Consider the following 22,662-nt stretch of genomic DNA (forward strand, 5'->3'; position numbering starts at 1 on the left):
AATTAACGTAAAAATTAACGGAGTTAATTTTTCATTTCAAGAAAGTAAGTTAAGTTAATTTATTTTGTTTTTAATTTTATCATATTTCACTACTTCAGTATATTTCATTTCATGTCAAAAAATATTTACCGTGAATTGTTTAAAGTAAAAAATGTATATAATTCGAATTTAACTAATATGGAAACACTGTATAAGATATAAACACTATAGTCTATAATTTAGTTTTGGGTTGGAAAAAAATGAAGTATGTTAGCATTGTATAAACAAATTAACTTTTTTTTAACTTAATAAAAAGTTAACAAAAAGTGTGTATTAACTTTTAACTTAACTGAGTTAACCTATAGTTAAATTAACTTTTAACTTTTAACTTTTTGTTATTGGTGCATATTAACTTAACTTAACTGAGTTAAAAAAAATCATTAACTTTCCCAGCCTTGACTAACACTGTGATAGATACGTAAATAGATAAACAGTGAAATTCGACTATTGGGTGGGAAAGAAACGAAACGAAACTGGCAAAAAAAAAATGTCCGGCTACGCGATAAACATTGTCGTAATATATAATAGACGTTTATAATTTGTTACGATTCATAAATATATTATATAGGTATGTACTATGGTTTATCACGGTGTCGAATTTCGCAAGTAACCTTTCTATCACGTACCTGCACTCATAATAATATGACCTATCACAATAATTAAGACTCAAATGTATTGCGTAACGCAAGTAACAACTGCAGTGAACAACGACGGAATAGTCATTGTCAAAAAATATAACAAAATTTAGTTGGAAACGTTTTCGTCGCCGCGGTTTTCGACTCAGAATGCGATTTCTTCGATATATATATAGGCTCCTATACCTATTTATAGCCGGAACATAATATTATATGTTACTCCACGCATATTAAATTAGTGATGTCGTGTTTTTAATTTTAACTATACACCGTATCTGATCGGCCACGGAAAGAAGAGTATAACTTATTTATAATACAACTACACTATCACATTCAAAGACGATTATTAATTACGATACACTTATTAATTAATGCATTTTTTTTTTAATAATATAGAACGACTACAAATTTAAAGACTTTTATGTATAAAATATTATATGCGCGTCTATAGAGACGACACAATGTGCACACGCGTGCGGACGGTGCTATATAATATTCAAGAGACATCTTTACAAGCAAACATTATGCAATGTACACTTTCGACGTGAATAGCTGTTGATATATTATAATAATAATTCTTTTTTAATTTGTCTTTTAATTTCAAACAAAATTCGCCGTAAATTTATTGGACAAGGTTTTTTGTTTTTCGATGGGATTTATATTTGTTTTAGATCGTTTTCGCGGGGAAAGAAAATAACGATGACGTTTTTTTTCGTTGTATTAAAATAAATAGTAGCGCAGCCTGTTTAATGTTAATGTCGTATAGTACTATGAAATCTACGTTATTTACTGCACAAGCCGCCGCGATCGACAGAACTGTTCATAAGGCGACGTTTTGATTTTTCTATTTTTTTAAACGTATTTTCTGAAAACTGAAACGCTTGTACTTAAATCACATGGCAATACGCAGCGAGGTATACAAACGGTCCATCGCTATACAAACATTTCATATGCTACTGTATAGTGTATATAACAGCCTATAATGATTGTTATTTCAACAGAGTGTGGTTGAATGGTAAACAGGCAATGAAAAAAAAATCCATCACCGTCCGTTTAAGAAACAGTTGAAATAATGTTATAGTGAAACCGCGGAGCGGTGTTTAGAATTTTGGATGGTTTGTTGTACGTGTTAGCAATCGAAAAATGCTCAAATGCGTAAAACGCGTCTCATATTATATTATGAACTTACGAAATATTTTCCAGAAATATTGCGCAGTATATCGTCGGTGTATGTATACACCATACTCTGACTATGTAATCCCATACCTCGTCGCGATATCTATAATATTATTATAACGGCGAGATATAGGATTTCCGTTATCAGTTATTATCACTATATTAATATGATCACAAACAAACAAGCAATGAAATACAATGTATTGGAAAAGTGCCGAGGATGATAACGTGGTATATAATCATGGTTATCGCAGCAAAAACGTTTCGATATTTTATAGTTTCTATATTAAACCGTTAATAACAATATTACAATATTACATTATATTTTATATAGACATTTATGTCCCAGTCATAACGCCGTGCACACGTAGGTAGGTATATTATACACGCAGCGAAATATATAGGCACGACGGTGGCGCGTTGTCGTCCTCATCGTCGTTGTTTACCCGAAACAAATAACCGACTAATGAATTTATAACGGTACATGACTATATAATACGTCGTGACGAAGACCAGGATCACACGTCTTGTTAACACACACGCGGCCGGACCGGAATTCTATATTTGAGAAGATTTATAATAATAATAATAATATACTCGTGCACATGGTCTCCCGTTTGTGTATCATATACACAGGCGCACGCGGAGAACAATCGAAAGAAGAAGCCGGTCCTTTGTTATCGTCCCGTCCCCTCCCATCGAGCTACGCCGTAGAAGAAAATTTCACTAGGACGAGAACCTCGACTATACAATATAATATTATTATATTATAATACAAGAAAACGTCATTCGTCAAGACGTATAATCGCGAATAGGTAATTCGGCGGCGGTCGGAAGATTCCACCGTGCGAGCGCGGTATTTTATAATAGATCGATCGGAGATTCTTGAACTTTTTTTTCACTCTTATTTTAAAGACTTAAAACAAACAAATTCAAAATAATAAATCAGTAAAATATTGTGATCAATACAATATGTAAATACGTGTTATAAATTATTTCCCGTACCACCGAATAGTTTTCCGCGTACCATCAGTGGTATGCGTGACCAAAGTTTGATAACCCCGAAAAAAGATCAATAATTGGGCGTTGGTTTGTTTTTTTTTCCTCGAGAGAAATCATTTAATCATTATAATGTTTATTCGAATGTCATCAGCAGCGGACGTTTTTGTTCGACAGCAAATAAGAAGTTATTAATTATTACATAATTTCATATTATATTATTATGTAATACGTTATTATGTTTGTCGCTATAAAAAAAGGCCCGAATTTAATTAAGCCAAAGTAAATTCATACGAAATATCATCATAAAAACGTATAATTACTCTAAAATATATTAAAACCTTTATCTAAATAAATAATTATTATATTTCACGTTTCGTATGGAATGATAATTTGTGTCGGATTCGATCGAACGGGTTAGGTTGAGTTAAGTGGTAAGTGCGCGCTGAATTGTTTTTCTGTTTGTATACTTATATCACCCGATTCGAAAGCAAGGGTGGCTGTCTACAATGTGATTTTTCTCCGAGAAAAATCTTCTATACGATAATGTGGCTGAACATTATCTATAACAGCGGGAGATGGTTGGGTGTTCATCGAGAATAACCGAGAGCGAACTGACTACATACCTATTTAGTAAATGACACTCAAAATTATACAAATACAACCAGGTTTATCGATCCATCACGAATGCAGCTGACTATTAATTATATTATACAACTTGTTATAGCAACGTATATTTAGAAATAATAACACGCTTACAAGTCGGTAGTTAAATCGTTTTAGTAAGCTTATCCACTATCAGGTATATTGTATATAACAAAAATAAAATTCTTAGTTTTAATAGTGTATTTAATAAATTAATAATATTTTAATAAACACAGAAGTTTTATAAGTCTTATAAATTATAATCAATTAAAATGGTCCACGCTTAATCAATATCACTTAATATAGGTACAAGTTAAGATGTGAATGGATTTACCTACATTGTCGCTATCGGAAACACAATAGTATTAAATATTAATTGTTAAAAATAACGTAAAATCAATAAAACGTAGAATATTTAATGAACAACAATAATAATATAACGTTTATATAATGGCCATATTCTCGTCTTTCAGAAATATCTTTGTACTCGGTCGTACACATATAACTATAGTATAAGCGACCGCAAGGGGATGGGCTACGGGTTTAGACCCTTTTTGCGAACCGTTTAAACGCGCATACCGCCATCACACAAATGATAATATTTAATGATGATATAGTTATGGCCGCGTTAGAAAGCAGTTGTAGTGCGAGTTAATAAATTATAATATAATATATGAATAAAAAAGTTCATTTGTTATCTCTCGGTTAAAAAAAATACCATCTCACGCATAGTTGAAGAATCCTATAGTTTGCAAATTTTTTGTCACGGTAAACTAAAAGAGAAAGGTATATGATCTGCATCGTGTGCACAGGAAACATCCATGGAGGGACGTGCGTTGATAGTAATAGTGTCTTCGCGACGATCACGACTGCTGTCGCCGTCGTTAAAACTGATTTGTTAACGAAGAAAAACGTTAATAAAGTTACAAAAGAATTTAACCTATATTATTATAGTCAGTATATCTATCAACAAACTATCTCGCTAAATAGTTGTAAAAATATATATGCACGTATGTATATGAGGTACATAATACAAAACTACAAGACGATTCGTTTATAACATATATTTTCCAACACTCATTATTTCGAAGATTTCACTTTTTGTCAAAAACGGTTTTTACAATAGTTTCCAACACTTTAAATTACCTTTATTTTGACACATTTAAGTACCTATGTATTAGGGTTATTGTGTAAGTTGGTGATATTACTATTGACTTTTGATTTTTAAATTTTTAATATGAAGTATACCATACTTTTAAAAGCATGCGAATGACTATAAATATTGATCGATTTTTTCTTTTTTATTCGCATTTAAAGATGATTTTTATTTTTGAATTGATCTGGAGAATTGATTAAACCGACATTAAGTGTTATTTTTACAATATAATTAATATAAAATATAATTACATTTTACAAAAAGTACCAAGTACCAACAGAAAAAGTAGTTGCATCCCGCCGTATCGCCTATAAATGATTGATAACCTAACCTAACCTAAAGTTCTATAGACATAAAAACTCAGTTTCAGGTAATGATATCACAATTAGGTACCTTCCTATGGGTTATGATTTAAAATTCAAAAGTAGCCAATGCTTCCTCCGAAATAAGGGTAAAAATAATACAGGGACAAAAGAAAAATATTGTTCATCTATACTAAATCGAAAGTTTTCAAACAAGTTATAACGAGTGCGTTCACTGTGTTTAAAGAATCAATCTGTGAAAAGGGACGGCGTCAACGGCGTTATATCTGATCGGGCGTGATCTATATAATATATTATATGCATTCGGATCGTATCGTCCGCACTTGGAAAAAAAAAAGTATTGAATATCATAATATATTATTATATGAATATGTGTACTAGCGACGGACACTCGGAATATTGGCAATATCTGGAAAATTAATAGGAAAATTCACGGTCTAGGCGTGGGGGTAGGGAGATAAATTTAGTGAGCGTATATGATATTTTATTATATTATATAAATGTATATTATGTACACAGAATCGATGGTGAGGGGAGCACGACAGGGACACTACGGCCGGCGGCGGGTGGGGCGGTGGCGTTTTTTGATAAACAGCTAACACGCGTCAGTGGACATCCGGTTGGACGTTTGCCCGTTGCAATATAATAATATATAATACCATATAAATATGAATAGAATATAAACATATATAATAATATATATCTATGGTGAGGCGGGGGGGGCGGAACTATAACCCCGTCGAGCGTATAAGGACTGTAATATCGGCGTATAATATATTATTATACTCTATATATATACTAAAATAATATTTAATAATATATATAGTGCACGTGATTTATTTTTATTTAATATTATTTTCGTTTTCTACATATAGCTTTTTGTTTTTTTTATTATTATTATTATTTATTTATATTTTCATCATTTCATGATATAGATATGCGTGGCGGAAAACAGCTCCACATTGTATTATATATAGGCGGGACGAGAGACGATACTACATACGCGAAAGCCGTAAATTTCCACGTGTCCGATTATTAGCGCGAGAACTCCCCATAACGATAACGAGCGATTTTTTGATGGTGACACACGCACGCGATTACGAATCGAACGTTATTGACGTTTTCGTACCTCGCGAATTGCGATAATAATAAACGGACGGCACACTCGACTCTGAGTTCGAAACACATTGATAGTTGATACAATGATAAAACTGTGAAAAGAGAACGGAGATAAACGATAATTTGAGAGAATTTACAAAATACAGAGTCTAAAAAAAAGTTTTTCAAGCGCAAATATTATTATCGTACATATTATGAAGTATACTTACCGACCGCGAAAAGCGGACGTACAACATTATTAATTATTATATACTATGTGTATAAATTTATTATTGTAATTAAAAATTCGACTGAAGTCCGGTGCAGCAACATAATATAATACGTGCGCGTAACAAATAACGACAATTGCGTGCTAATATATATAGATAAATAATAATAACAGAGATTTGTAGTCATAAATATATAATAATATTATGTATATTTTATGCAACTCACCGAGTAGACCTCAATATATAGGTTATATTATATAAAAACAAAGTGAAAAATTGACGTCTTCTTACCTGCAACAAAAAATGGAAATAAAATAATTAGATTACTCACTATATATTATTAATAATATTATATTATATTATATTATGTTTATTGAATCATGAATCATCGAGATAGGATATTATTTTGTGAGTTATTTATAGAAACAAAATACGCATGACTGGCGCGGATGCGAGCAGCTCTAATCTGAAAGGTGAAACGCGCAAAGCACTATAAATCACATTATTGGCTAAATGAAAAGAAGAAGCGTTTTATAATTTATTGGCACTGTACATGTATAATATAATATTATATGCGACGCGTTATCAGTTTCACACAAAAAAAATAAATAAATAAAATAGTTCGACACGCGCGTCAGTAATGATTTTACGATCGGTTTTTTTCCTTTTGTAAACCGTACCCGCGGGCTTTTTCCGCACGCGCACATCGCGTGTGATGTACAATATAATATTTTCCGCGTCCCCTCCCAATTATTATTATCATGACGATTGGTGCCGAGCGTGGTTAAAAAATGACATGGGTACACTTTTATTTTCCGGTTACCTATACCGAAACCGCACAGACAATCGATATTTAGCCAACAACCATGTAGTAGGTATAATCCGGCCCCAGTCATATATTATTATTAGCTATCACTGAAAACCGGTGTACGTCGAATATTTTACTGTTATATTATAATTATTATGGACTTAGGAACATATATAATTTGCATATATTCGATAGATGGTTCCATGAACAGCAAAGCCAAATAAAAATTCTACTTGGAAAACCGAGTATATAATAAACAATATAAATCAAAAATTTATTTTGCTCAGTTTTGGCATGTATTTGAAGGTTTTTAATTAATAGCGCATATTTAATAATTCAGTAAATCTATTTTTTGTTTTAACACATAATATTGTTTGTTAATTTATTTTTTGATTCATATTTTTGTCCGTTTTTAGACCTAAGTTTAATGATACTATTATATAGTGTGCAGATTTATGATAGAGGCACATTGCAGTGTGGGGTATTTAAAAAGTATATTACACTGTGCTCACTCACTCAGTCACTCAAGTCAGAGTCACACACTAAGACACAGGTTATTTTAATGCCGTATTGCCGTTAGGTATTGAGCTTTCAATTTATTACATAACCTGCAAATTGCAGTCACTTATACAATATTATCTAGACATTTTTTTTCAGTAAAAAAATGTTCAACAACTATAGGTGAGTTACACATGTCTATATTATAGCACCACGTAGGCTTGACGCGGGAAATCGATTCGATAGAAAACGGCGGTCGTGTACGTGGTATAGGTATAAGGTGTAAACACGAAAACAACTCGATTATAGGTTATGAGTGCGTCTGTAGTGCGACTTGGCACGTACCCTAGTCTTGTCTATACAACTATGTATAACGGCGCTAACAACGGGGAAAGAGAGAGCAGCGACATATCGCATCAACGATCGGATACCAATTAAAACATATACCTATTTACTGTGTACATATTAAGAACTAAACTGAAAATGTAAATAAAAACCAATTTGTGTATGTTTATATTAATATTATACGCCTATGCCACAAAATCACTGTATGTCGAATTGGTGTAATTCGAAAAACACATTTTTACGGATGTCAGGGAAATAAACAAACTTTTAATAAAAAAAAAATGAAAAATCCTACCTATACCTACTCGTACGATCAAACCATCCTAAATGTAAACATTTATTTTATGATTTATTAAACGAGCTTAATAAATTACTATAACGTTGGACACGTTGACGTTAATCTCGTTAGCGCCTTTTTTTCGAATTCACAATATATGCGACATTACGTAATATATTGTCCTAATTATAATATTTTATATTTTTTAAAAGCTAAATTTTCAGAAAGAATTCGGTAACACTGAATTTTGTAGGTTTAAAAACAGTATAATTCGTATAAACGAATGCGCACATGATATTATTATTGCGTATAGCCGTATAGGTATACATAGGCACTATCGCAAAAACGAACTTTTTGTCAGACGATTGTAATAATAATATATATTATTATAATCTTCGACTACAGCTGTAATATAAACAATAATGGGCCACGGGTTGCACTTGTACTTTGTAGGGTACGCAAGCAGGGGTGTTTAACGCTCAAACACGATAGCATAATATATATATTTTATTAAGTTATTAAAAGACACCTAGCTTGAGGGCGGACGCCGATCTTATAATTCAACACTCGCAAGTAGGTATATTATACATATTATTATGCCCTCCAAAAAATCGACTACGTATTATATATTGTATTAAATATACGATCTCATATATAAATATATTATAATATGGCACGCATTAAACGATTTAGATTTTCCGACCCCAACGACTATAACACTGCAGTATACACGCCGATTGTAATGAAAATTATATATGTATATACCTACCTATAGTAAAATACGGTTTATGCGGTTGGTACGTATATACTTCTGAGGTACAATTTCCGCTATACATAATATGATGTGTACCTATGTATATAATAATATAAATAATATGTGAATTTCTGCGACGACGACGGCGGTGGCGGCGGCACGATAAATGTATTAAAGCACACGCCCACGCGTGACTCGCCCTGTATATATCTACACAATGTAGTTTATACACATACATACAAAGTCCTTTTGTTCTGCAGACTTAAAACCCGTTGAGCGTGAGGCACGGGCGAGGGGACCCCCGTCGCGCCGAAAGCTCGTTAATAACGCACCTATCACCGCAGTGGCGGTGGTGGCGGCGGCGGCGGCGGCGGCGACGTAAGGGCGCCCCACCCCGTGTCCAGTATTATGCCGCCCCGCACCGACCACCCCTGCGGTTAGAGTTTTAAGTCCCGACGTGATTTAGCCCGTCGTGGTATATATTATATTATATATATATGTCTATATAACGTGTATATATACACACCACCGCATTTATTATTTATATTGTTTTCGTATATACGCGACGCGATAGTTTACCACGCGGGGTGAAAAACGAAAAGAAAAGAAAAACAATAATGTACACGCGCACTGCAGCAGACTCCGCAGACCGAATCTCGTTTGTGTCGAAATTAATTGTCTGATCGGGGAGACCTCGGATCGTTAAGCATCGTGGAAAATTATAACGGGCTCCGTGCGTCGAGCGTCTTTTGCGGCGGCGGTGCGCCTAAACTATACTACAGGGGTTTTCCGGTTTTCGTTGTTGTCGTGAATCGTATTATTGTAATATTATTTTTTGTTTACATTCGTTTTCAACGGGCTTCATAACATTAATGTTATTATACGATATAATAATGATAATCATATTATTACGTACATTTCGACGTGGACGTGTTGTTTATGTTATATTATGCTTAGGTACCTATTACTTAACGAGGGAAGGTACGCGCATATAAATCTTATGGTTACATTTTAGCGGAGTATATGAAAAAAGCTTTGTGCAGTATTTAACGGATTTCTTGTCGTCGACGGTTTAAGTAATAAAACGTATCGAAATATAATGGATAGATATTATAAGTACCTATAGGGTTATACTTATAATAGGTACATAATATACGTTCAGCGTGACGATCGGCCCGGAGATCGGCGAAGTCAAATAGATACGAGTTCGCTTCCGACTATATGAGCAGTGGCGTCATTTCAGTTTCTAACAGAGGGGGGAGGAACAAGTTTTTCATCAGCCCAAATGGGTAACTTAGATATAAACCTGGCTGTTAAAATCAGACAGGGGGAAATGCCCACCTTGCCTCCCACCAAATGACGCCACTGACTATAAGCCTATATATACCTAGGAACCTACATATATGAATACATGATAAAATTATTATTTACTCTGCATTTTTAGCGTGGCGATAGAGTGTACCTTATACCTAGCTAACCAGCGTAGATATACACACGCGTCGTGTGTCTCGAAAACTAGATGTGTATATTTTTATTGACGCTTCAAGGGCAACGTCGTAAATTTATTATTCTTATGACGACAGCGCATTGTTGCATAACGACTATAACGAGACACTAGCAGCTTTATTATATAGTAGAGGTGCCTACACATATTATTTACTAAAGTCGGTATTCCAACAGATCGGTGAACATATTATTATTATGGAAGGTACCTATAATATTACTGCCGGTTAAAGTGCTTACTAACCTACTCGCATAATATATAACGTATAACTCTGAAAAAACCATACCGACACTAAACTCGTATACCTACACACACGCACAGCCTTATATTAATGGACAATTTTGTATTGCAACGAATGCAAATTATTTGGAGGAGGTTATTATATTATTTAGGTACATATGTAGTTTTGCCGGTACACGTTTTTTCTATTATTATTCTTATTCGCGTGCAAAATCTTTTTATCAAATACAACATGACGGCTTCAATAAGAAGTGTTTTTTAAATATATTTATATAGTAATATAGACGAATGTATTTTGCACATAAGTTATTTTACATGTATGTATATTGAAGACAACCTGCAGAACTTTTCATAGCCGACATTGTTTAATTATCGATTACTTCTGAATCCAGCAGGTAGGTACCATTTTATATATTTTATACCTGTGCGTGCGTTATCAAAATAAATTCATAAGAATATTATATATTGTATCACATTATCATGTACTGTAGATAAAAAGAATTTCAACACAATTAATGAAAGTTTATACGAATAATTGTTGAATGTGCATACCGACATACTTTCAATTATATAATATAACTGATGCTAAGTCATAAAAGAACAACTATATGCATGGCGGTTGAATAATTATTCACGAGATTCGCTATAGAATGTACGGGTAAATTAGATTTTGAATAGAAAATGTATAATATTTTAATGAATAATTTACAATATATCTACATTATACCTAATACATATAATTATTATACCTAAAGTCACAATTATTAAGAATTTCCATGGACTCCAACTTTACTGATATCTATATAAAGATAACAAAAATAATTACTTATAGGTATATCATAAATTTAATTAAAAAATAAGACACCTTATATTGAAAATATCCAAAAACAAAGAATGTTTTAATTCCCTGCAGAGATGTTTTAAATGTAAAACCATTTTTTATGATAAGTCCATTTTAAAAATATTTACAATGATTAATTATTCTTTACTGATATTAACGAACCGAAAAATATTTATTATTTAATATTTAAGTACATAATATATTTTAATTAAAATATTTCTCATAGTAAAATATTATATCATGATTGATTCGGGTTAAATGTAGTGGCGTATGACCTATGATCTTGATCTATACCCGATTCAACTCGTAGGCAATTTCCAAATTAAATTTTCTTTCAAACTCCTCAATTTTACACAGTTCCAAGCAATAAACTTCATAAAAAGAAAAAAAAAAGCATCAGATAATAGACCGTGTTAGTATAACATGTAGGTTGCGTTTTTATTTTTAATTAATGTTAAACTATAATAACATTTAACTCTATTAATTAACGTAATATTATTTAGCGGAACAATTACACGCATGTGTCCATACCATAAACATGTAGGTATCCCTAACACACCCAACACTTCAGTAACATCATCTTTACTTTATTGTAATTCACCGCATAAGTAAAGTGAAATTAAAATATGGTCTATATAATATATTATTCATCAAAGTGATCAAATCCGAACGAAACGAAACTTTACTATTTTATACTTTTATGTTTGTTTAAAACACCTATTTTAATACGCTTTCCAGACATGATCTATGTGTTTATTAACTCATGGCGATAACAAATACTACGATTACATGACGCCTATATATTTATGGTATTTATGCGCAGAAAATGTGTAGATACAGCGATTTGTATCGCAATTGTGAATAATAAATTTATCATTAAATAATGTGGCTGTTCGCCATACGTCATGACGATGGTTCGAAATATTATAACAAACGTGAGCCTATATTAGATGGGACTAACAAAAAATAATGTAGTTACTTTGGTACATAATATTATAATTACTACCAGTAAATAATAATGGTAACACTAAAACACTAAAATAAAAAGTATAATAATACAAATCTCCGGTAGTATAAATTAAAAACCTATATTATACGTATTTTTGTAGGCGTATTTATAAATTATGATAATAATTCGTTATTGTTGCGCGCGTTTATGGGACAAATGTATTGTAACAGTCATTATATTATGTACGGTACAAACGGACCTGAAAACAAAAAACCGGTTCTCGGACACGATTGAGCTATCAGACGAGAAAATATAGGTAGGTATATATTTTAATAATAACGAAAACCCTTCGCGCGACAACGACGTTCTCACCGTGGCCAATCGTCCCTCGCTGAGCGCGAGCATATCGTATAATAATGTTATAATTATTATGCACGATACACATATTATGATTATTATTATTATTATATATACACGTATAGTGTAGTATATATACATCCGTAACATCCATTATAACATATTATTATTATTATTAGTATGAACTGTTTCGATATCCGGATTGGGTTGACAAGGTCGTTTTCTATCTAGTTCGCTAATTATTATTATTATACATAATTAAAATAATTTATGCAATATAGGTATAATATTATTTTATTGTTATAATAGAGCCGAAACGAATTTACCTGTCGTGCGACTCCGGGAGAGCCGCGCTCGCGTACACTCGACGGACGCAACGTCACAGTCATGTAATAATGTCATATCATCCCCGGACACAACCGGTTGTGAGCGGCGGCGGCGGAAAACTAAAACGAAAAACTGTCGCGCACTGCACTTCCGGTATCCCGCGCGTGGTACACCGCGTGCGTAATCGTATCGAATTTGAAAATTGCTTTTAATAACGACGACACTGCGAACTCTCGGATATATCATGCGGTAAAACGACGACGTCGAGCGCACCGTCACCGTCGTACATCGGACGCGTATTGAAACGCTAGTCGTGCGCGTGTACGGATGTGTGCGCGCAGCGCGCGCGCGCTCGCGTATTTTTTTTTATTCCGTTCCGCCCCGCGACCGTGTTGCCCACACCGACACCGATCGCCCGCCGCCGCCGCCGCGACAGCCGATGCAGCCGTCGACGTCGTGTGTATACTCATCGTCACCAACGTCGAACGCTCGCTACCGTATTCACTCAAATATGTATGTGTGTGTGTGTGTGTGTGTGTGTGTGTGTGTGTGCAGGACAAATCCTAATGGCGTATACGCTTTTTTTTGGTGGTGGTATAGTGTTGGTCTATAACATAATACGAATCGTATTGTATAAGCACGAGCACACGCGCACCCTTGTTTACTCGCCACCGCGCGACGACGACTCTCAGCCACCGCCATTCGCAGACCAGGTTCTCATTTAGGACACCAAGACTATAATAATATATGACATAGGATATATATTATACAGGTATATAATACATATGTACCACGACGATAGAAAATGTATTTTTGGGTTTTTAGTTTTTGTATCGTATTGTATTGTATTTTTTTTTTTTTTGTAGAGGAAGTAGGTACCGCACCTATATACGAGATTTTATCCTCCCTTATTATTATACATGCACGATTAAGGTAGGAAAAAAATAGTTCTCTCCTATACCTATTATACCCCCATACGAAATACGAATATAATATCCTGCAGGGTATTAACCCTTATTCTATAGGTATTTTCGCTCTACAGCTCAACTTTGATGTAGGCATTTAGGTGCGTGATGAGAATAGGATAAGTAATTATTTAAATCTACAAATATTTACATTATTTTGCTATTTTTTATATTATAATACCGTATGATAATTTCGGAATCATTCAAAGAGGTTATACGTAATATGATATAATCATATAAATATTATTAATTTGTTCTTACTATACGTATCCAGCAAGTCAAATGCGTTTTTGAAATTGGCCAATTTGAGTGCTACCTACTACTTCTCGTTAGAGTATAAGGCTTGTGCTAAGCTTAAAAACATATTATACATAGGTAAGTACACCGTTGTAATGCGTTCGCCAACTTTTGCACATATTTTCGATATTTTGCTATAACTTTTCTACGATATAATGTAGGTATATTGTATTTATACCTACAAGTAGGTAGTTTAAAATTTAAATTGTATTAAAATCTTTATTTATCTCAACAGTTAATATGACAGCGAGTGGGTGAACGAATTCTTCGATATGCGAACAGCTTTCACTATCCTGTTGTCAAAAGGCTCACATATTATAGGTAGGTACGCGTATAAATAAATTTATAAAAATAAAAATTTGGCATTATGAACAGTATTTGCAGTTTTAATAAGCACCCGTGTAATAGTTTTGGCAAAAAAAAATCCAATTATGAATCAAAAGCGTTTGCTCATTATATTATGCTATACCTATATACAAGACATTATATTATATGATTTTTTTTTTAGTATTCCAATTCCACATAGTATTATACAACACGCCTTCAGCGGAAAGTATCACATAGGATGCGGCGTGTGTACGAGGAGTCTTACGCGGTGGATGAACGCACGAAAAATAAAACAGTTTTTTTTGCGCCGCCGTGGTACGGTGGTTTTTTATTGTATGCGACGTTTTCTCTCGGCCAAATTGTCAAGTCTGGTTTTATTTCTATATTTTGCCGCCAAACATATTTGGCACTGATTGCGGACGTTCATATATATATATATATATATATATATATATATATATATCGTACATACGCACGCTCGGGCGATTTCCCGTCCACACCCAACGCTGCTGAACGCCGAAAAGTATTTATTATGTTCTTGTTTCCACGAGTATATAAGTTATAAAATTTTATAAAATAATATTATCTAATAAATCAGGCTATGGGTCGCCTTGTATGCCTATAGGGACTAAGGAGAGGCCTGAGAAGTATATTTTACGTTTGGGTATTAACGCGAAAAACGTCGACCCGTCAAAAATGTTTCGTGTAATCGATCTTGAAACATAATCGTAGGCGCATGTATATTATTATAATACTTGCAGTGAAATGTGCGGAAAACTCGGTTTTCAATTCTGTGACATCGAGATACCCATATAACTATACACCGTATAAAACAGGTAGTAATTATATTAATTTCTATATTATATATTATTATATATATATGTAGGTACACAGAAACATTCGTCTCGCACGGTCACACGATATACGCGGTTGATAAGAATATAGTTTTATTATTGTTGTTTTTTATTTCCACACATAACATTATTACTGCTTAGAAAAAATTCCGTTGGCGCTATTAAAAAGAGGCCGCCGGCTGCATACTTAATTGTACTGCTGCAGTTGCTCAGATGAACGGAATAATCGTAAATAAAAATAAAAATATCATTAGATATAAGCACAGATCATGGGTTTCAGGAATTTGAGAGTATTCGACTATTGTACGTGGTATTAAAATCTACTAGTATTGTTTTGACGCCGTGTTGTAATGATATATTCGACTGGTGTAAAAATAAAATTATAAATTACCAATATGAACATTTTTAAAATCCTCCGAGGTTTGATAGTTTTAAAACTTCCCGAAGTGGAAAAAAATCAGTGGATGAAACTTTATACCATCCGTTTTTCGAAAGGAAAATATAATGGTTTCGTGATTCAGTCGGTAACTCTTGAGCCAAAAACTTTCTAATAAATAACTATATCACTTACAAACAAATTTAGAGTGCATTTGTTTTGTTATATATATAAATTACATTTCTTTGTCGTTATGGAACTTTCGGTGTTTCACGTAAGTTTTTATTCGTACATGCGTACTTTAAACTGCGATATTCCTTAAGTGTTTTACACTTAAAAACCTTCCGATAACACATATTAGACAATAGTTTTGGTTTTAAAAATTAAATTTCATTATATTTCCGTTAGAATAATCTATGACAACGATTTTGATAGAAACGGATCCGAATTAAAGGTCGTCACCGATGAATTTGTATTTTTTACTATATTAATAGCAAACGCACTTATTACTACGTTCTCCGTTCCGCCTAATATATATAGAAGGGGGGGGGGGATAAGCACATCGCCGTCGTCTTTATATGCGAAGCCAAATAAACAGTTCTAGGGACACCCCTTAACAAATATGTCCCCTATTATACGCGCGCATGACATAATATAATACTAATATATTTCCTCTACTCGAAAAACACCTTTCGATTTCGTACACGCCATCGTCGCCGTGACACATATTATATTATATTATTACCGTACACGTTTTCAATAGCTAACTAATTTTTATCTAATACCTACAATAATATATTACAAAAGGAGGCGGACGCGCGTCGCGCAGTTTTTATTTTTCGTCCAACTGTGAGAACTTGCGGCAATTAAATACATTTCATTCCGACCCGTAGATACGCTTTATATTATATATATATATACATACATATATATATATATAACATAACACGTTCGTGTGGCACGTTAATTCGATTAATTATTTATGAACGGGACACTTCCTTATTCGAATACGCGCACACACACCACTGCAACAGCAGTCATATTCGATCGGACCGGACGTGCTTTTATACGACTCGTTTAACAGGGCGCATTATCGTTATTATTATTATTAAACACACACGATTTCCAATTGCGCAAAGATAAACCGCATGCTAGTCACCTATAAACATATTGCTATATCTCGTATATTTTCGAAATCTACACACGCTTGTTCACATTTAAAAACGCTTGCACACATATACCCTAAACCAATTTAAATTATTCACCGGACAACTTATTTACACAAATCTATTTTAAATCGAAAAATTATGTAGCCTGCATAATATCATAATACTAATTGACTGATTTTTAAAAGTTATGATTGCATAGTCATTTATTGACATTAATTAATATTTTCTGATTAAAGAGTTTTCATCTTGTCTTTTAATCAATAATGTTTTAATGTATTTTTTAAGTAAATTAATTATGATAATATATAATATTCGTCCGGTTAAAAAGAAGTTCACTTATTGTTATATTCTAAAACAAATTGTTTACTTCTGTTAAACGCGAGAAGCATATATATTATATATCATAATGTCGTATGAAATCTACATCAAGTGAATATAAACTGTTATATTATGTGTTATAAGTGATGCGTATGCGTTCTATCCACTGCCAGTGGCAATAATGGGATTATGGCATCGTACCATAAACTATACAGACGACAACAAATGTTTAAAATTCTACAATGTTCACGAATAACTGATCTTGTTTTTATTTGTGCGTTTTACAAAGTTAGCGTTTGTCTTTATTGAAATAAACAATATAATATAAATGCTTTCCTAGAAACACTCTTTTGTTGTACAGTAATTATCTATAATAACGATTATATTGTAGGAATATTTATTATTTATCGGAAAATAATAATATTAATAATTAATAAGTTATCGGTACCTAGACCGCATTTGATGCATTCGGACATTCCTATACATTTCACGTGTAGGTGTAGTACCTACCTTTATTAGTTTGTTATAAAAATATTAACAACTGCTTGCAATTTTTAAAAATCGGATTAATTATAACATGTTATTGCAATGTGTTGAATATTATATAGCTGGAAGTTACAATTAAATTAGGCAGGTACACAACGATTTAGTTTTAATCCATTATTAGCATAAAAACGTTAAAATAAAAATTTCCACGGCGCTTAATTTACAGTTAGCTGCTAGCGGTGTTTATTTCTACCCAATATCAAAAATGTTGGAAATAACTTCTGTCTTGTGTAGGCAATCATGATCAGTGATGAGGTACCCCCGTCAAATTGTTTGAAAATATTACCATTATTTACTCACTCGCGTATATATCTACTTAAAGGTATCTTTAATATACGGAAAATGATGTGCGACTTACCACACGACGTAAACGAACGACGACTCCTGCGTCGGCGGCAGCGACGACGACGGCAGACAGACGACACGCGGACGACGACGACAGGAAATTCCGCGGAGACATAATACTACCAGCACCGCGAACGACGATCACCGGTGTTATGACGCGGTGAAGGCGACAGCCGAAGACGACGACAACCGCGGACACACCGCCCCGCGCCCCCTCACACGGGACCTGCCAATCAATGTTCATTTCATGGCTATTGAACGGCGGAGAAGAATGAACGGGAGACCGGACGAAAAGGAGAAGAATACCAACGACGACGACGGCGACTAAGACGAAAAGAGGAGGATAGACCGCGCAACGACGTCTTCAGGCCGCGTCTGCCAGGTGTCGCGTCCACCCACGCACAGGGGTCGGGCCTTGACGACGACACAATGAACCGGCCGCCGCAGGGTATACGCGGACTCACGTAGGTATATAATATATATATAGCCGGTATATAAACAGAGGTATAAACCAGGTATTGTGCATGCCTAATATATTCGAAGATTATTATTGTTATTGGGTTCATTCATCATCGCCGCCCGAGCCCTAGAGAGGGGACGTGGATAGCTGGTGCGCAACGAGTCTAACCCGGGAGACGTGCATTTTTTTTTACGTTTTTCTTTCTTTGTTTTTTGGACATTTTTGCCCCGACGGTGTGTTCTGGTATCGTAACGTCTAAATACTTTTGGCCGCGTGTCTATATACCTTTATATATATTGTATATATATAGCATTTGCACCCCGTGGGGTGAAGCATCTCGAAAATATATGTGTGTGCTTCATTTTTCAGCTTAGTCAATGTCAAAACGAAATCTAACGCGTGTGCTGTGCACGCAGGAATATACAGTACATGTATACAGTATACATATATATGTGTATAAGGGAGCCCCGGGATACGTGAGAAATTAACCGACTATATACAATCGACAAGATGGCGGGTATACGAGAGATGCCACTGCTGCAGCAGAGACAAAACTATATTCATTTTTTTTCTACCGAAAGACGAAAATTATGCTTACTATATTATTACATAAGTTCATGTCCTAGTCTACGCAGTCGTTAGCACGCACGGTGGCTTTTCCAGCGTATGCAGTACATAAGTAGTATATAATTAAATAATTTATTATACCTATATTGTTTAGTGCTAATGTCACAAACATGAAATAGATGACCTTAAAAAGGTATTTTTATAACTTTTATATGTATTGAAGTAAAACTCGTTTCGGAAATCCGTTAAAAATATACAAGTTTCATCTTTGTTATTTGAGCGTAGATAGTCTGTTAATTTAGAATGGAAAGAGAGAAAAAGTTTTCTTGGTTTTCAAATAAACTGAGATTTTTGGGATAATGTTATATTTATATAACTTATAGTTTAGATAATTTATATTACCTTCGATTTTAAAAAAAAATTAATTATTAACTATCTGAATACGTTATAATTTTGATAGTGATAGCACAAATAATAATAATTAAGTAACCAAATGTAATACACAAATACTTGTAAAAATATGTATGATGTACCTTATAATTACAAAACACATTTTGTACCAAACCAAAATTATATATTCTTAAGTATGTCATCTCCAGGGCTCGGAAGTTGTAGCAAATGCATATTTTTCTTGGTTCGTCCTAGAACATCCAAATTAAGATACAAATATGTATCATACTTCTCTGATGTCATACACGAAATTTTATTTTGCTATTTTTTGCATATTTATGGTTTTTATTGCTATTTTGCTAATTTAGGGTTTATAGTGCTATTTTTAGTCATAATATTTCTTAATATACATAATATATACCCACATATTATACAAAATATACGAAATTATCACATTATGTTGAAAATAATGATTAATTTGGTTAGGAAATAGGAAATAAATAGATCTTATAAGTACACTTTTACAAACATATTTAAGTAATTTAATATATATTTTGTTAACAGTTTATAATTCAACTAGTCCAGACAGTCCCTGATGTCTATGAGCCCAACAATTTTTATAAAATTGTATAATTACATTTAACTTTTTAAAATTAATTTAATTTTTTCAATTTAAATGCATATTTTTTGATTTTTTGTGCTATTTATAGTGCATATTTTGGAGTTTTTAAGTGCATATTTAAGAGCTAAAAAGTAACATTTTTAGTGCTACAACTTCCGAGCCCTGGTCATCTCTAACCATACTCACTTAAAATATCATAGAAATATTTTTATAACAAACATATAAATTGATTATTGAGTTGGATTTGAAATTTTAGAATGTTAACAGCTCATTTCTTATATAAAATATAATTTTTTTTAGATTTATATAATCTATGCAATATCATTGAGTTGAGCTTATAATTACTGTACAGAAATAGTATTTTTCCCTACACGCTGATTTACACAAAAACAATAATATGGAAACCAATGATAGAAGAGCATAAAATATTATATCTGTTAAATAACATTTTAAACAAAAGTTATACTTTTTGCTATTTTGTATCATTCTCATTTATTTTTAAGTGTTCATTTTTTAATAATAATATATGTTTTTTAATTCCATAGTCCAAAGCAGCATATTTTTCTGAGTAATTGTATTTAGGTATGGAAATCAAATTTCTAATGATCGGATAATTATTTATTAAATAAAAATGTATATGTAATTAAATATTTTTCTCTAAGCTGGAATACAAAATTAAAAATGTACGCTGTCATTCCAAAAAGTTAAAGATGATTATGAAGATGTATCACCAAAAAATTAAAATTATAATCGAAAATGTTTTTTTAATGACAAACTAAAAAATAATAATTCAAAAATAGTATTAGTTTTCGAAATAACTGTTGTCTATTACGTTAATAAAATCACTGTACATTTTAATTATATAATATTATAGGTATAATATTTTATTTCATCACGTTCCAAATAAAGGACACTAAACAAGTAGGTATAACATGTATATTATGATTATAATATTATTAGGTACACTATTCCTATATAATAAATATCGTACATCGCCGCTTCCATTTATCAACTAATTGGCGTGTGGGAGAGAGAAAAGAAAAAAATAGGCACTTTATTAATTATACTTTTTTTGTTTCGTCAACTCGCAGTCGCATGAACGTTATCACACATAATAACACATAATAATATATACCTACACATATATACATTCCTCCACAGCAAACAAGCCCGATCGTTTTTTTTCGCATTGAACACACGCACTGCACACACTATTAATATTTGTATTTACGGGCCCGACATTATTTTTTTCAGTTATATCCCGTGTTTAATTACCATCATCTGATAAAACAACAACACGCATTATTAAACGTAATGTCAGATCGATATCGTACGCGTTTATACGGCCCGTGGGCGCGTGGTGCATATTATTATATAATATATATATACCTACCAGCTATATATAAATGTTTTGTCAACGTAAAACCTAGTCCTCGTATGTGTATAGGTATATCTACTTACATTATATACCTAATATATACACACACTCACCGCCGGCAACACATTGATTCACCTGGTACACATGATAATAACATTATAGCGAGATATTATACGTACCTATATAGTGTACAACAGAGAAACAATAATGTCAACAAATTTGCATACGCGCGCACGGGGTACCATAATACAACACCGGCTTCAGTTAAGTGTGTTTGGGCATGGAGGGTGGGGTGGTGTCTGTGCATTATTTTCATTGTTTCCTTTTTTTTCGGTTTATTAGGTCGGTAAAATAAGCTTTTATATATCGTCAAACTCGCGTGTGTGTGTGTATGTGTGTGTCACGTGTGCTTGTGTGGGCGACAACTGGCGTGTGCCGCTGTCGGTCTGCCACAAATAAGCTCATTATATTATAATATGGCTATAATAATGATAATATTATGTTTAGACGACTGTTGCAGCAGCAGCTAGTCCGACAAAATACGCGACCAATTTTTGTCGGAAACAATACGCAGGTTGGACGGACGAACCGATATTGTCTTTACGGCTTTGTTTTGTTCGCGTCCACTGCAGCAGGACGGGACAGCCGAGCTGCAGCTATACGCTATAATTTTACGAGCACATAATATATACGCTTGTATAATAATAATAATAATAATACGTAGTTTGTGAGAGACTCGTCGACAAATGTTTTTCAAGTACTCTCGTATTATTAACGGGCAAAGTTTATTTTTCTCGATTGTTCTCTCACCACTACCATCACCACCCCCGCCACCGCAGTTTTCCTT

General features: G+C 33.2%; 1 protein-coding gene across 11 annotated transcripts in view; it reads right to left on the reverse strand.

Annotated features, from left to right (window-relative positions):
* The window catches only part of LOC100167267 (homeotic protein antennapedia), a 217,155-nt gene that overhangs the window by 30,746 nt on the left and 163,747 nt on the right, over positions 1-22,662 (reverse strand). The window contains exon 1 of one of the 11 annotated variants that reach the window (XM_029488499.1): positions 18,412-19,574. The exons of 9 other annotated variants lie outside the window; for them this stretch is intronic. The gene's annotated coding sequence lies outside the window, so the exon portion shown is untranslated. Of the gene's footprint in view, positions 1-13,200; positions 15,190-18,411; positions 19,575-22,662 lie in introns of those variants that run through there. One more of the 11 variants, XM_029488494.1, reaches the window with a different exon arrangement.

Source organism: Acyrthosiphon pisum, chromosome A1 (genome assembly GCF_005508785.2).
Source record: "Acyrthosiphon pisum isolate AL4f chromosome A1, pea_aphid_22Mar2018_4r6ur, whole genome shotgun sequence".
In the NCBI taxonomy this organism is placed as follows: domain Eukaryota; kingdom Metazoa; phylum Arthropoda; class Insecta; order Hemiptera; family Aphididae; genus Acyrthosiphon; species Acyrthosiphon pisum.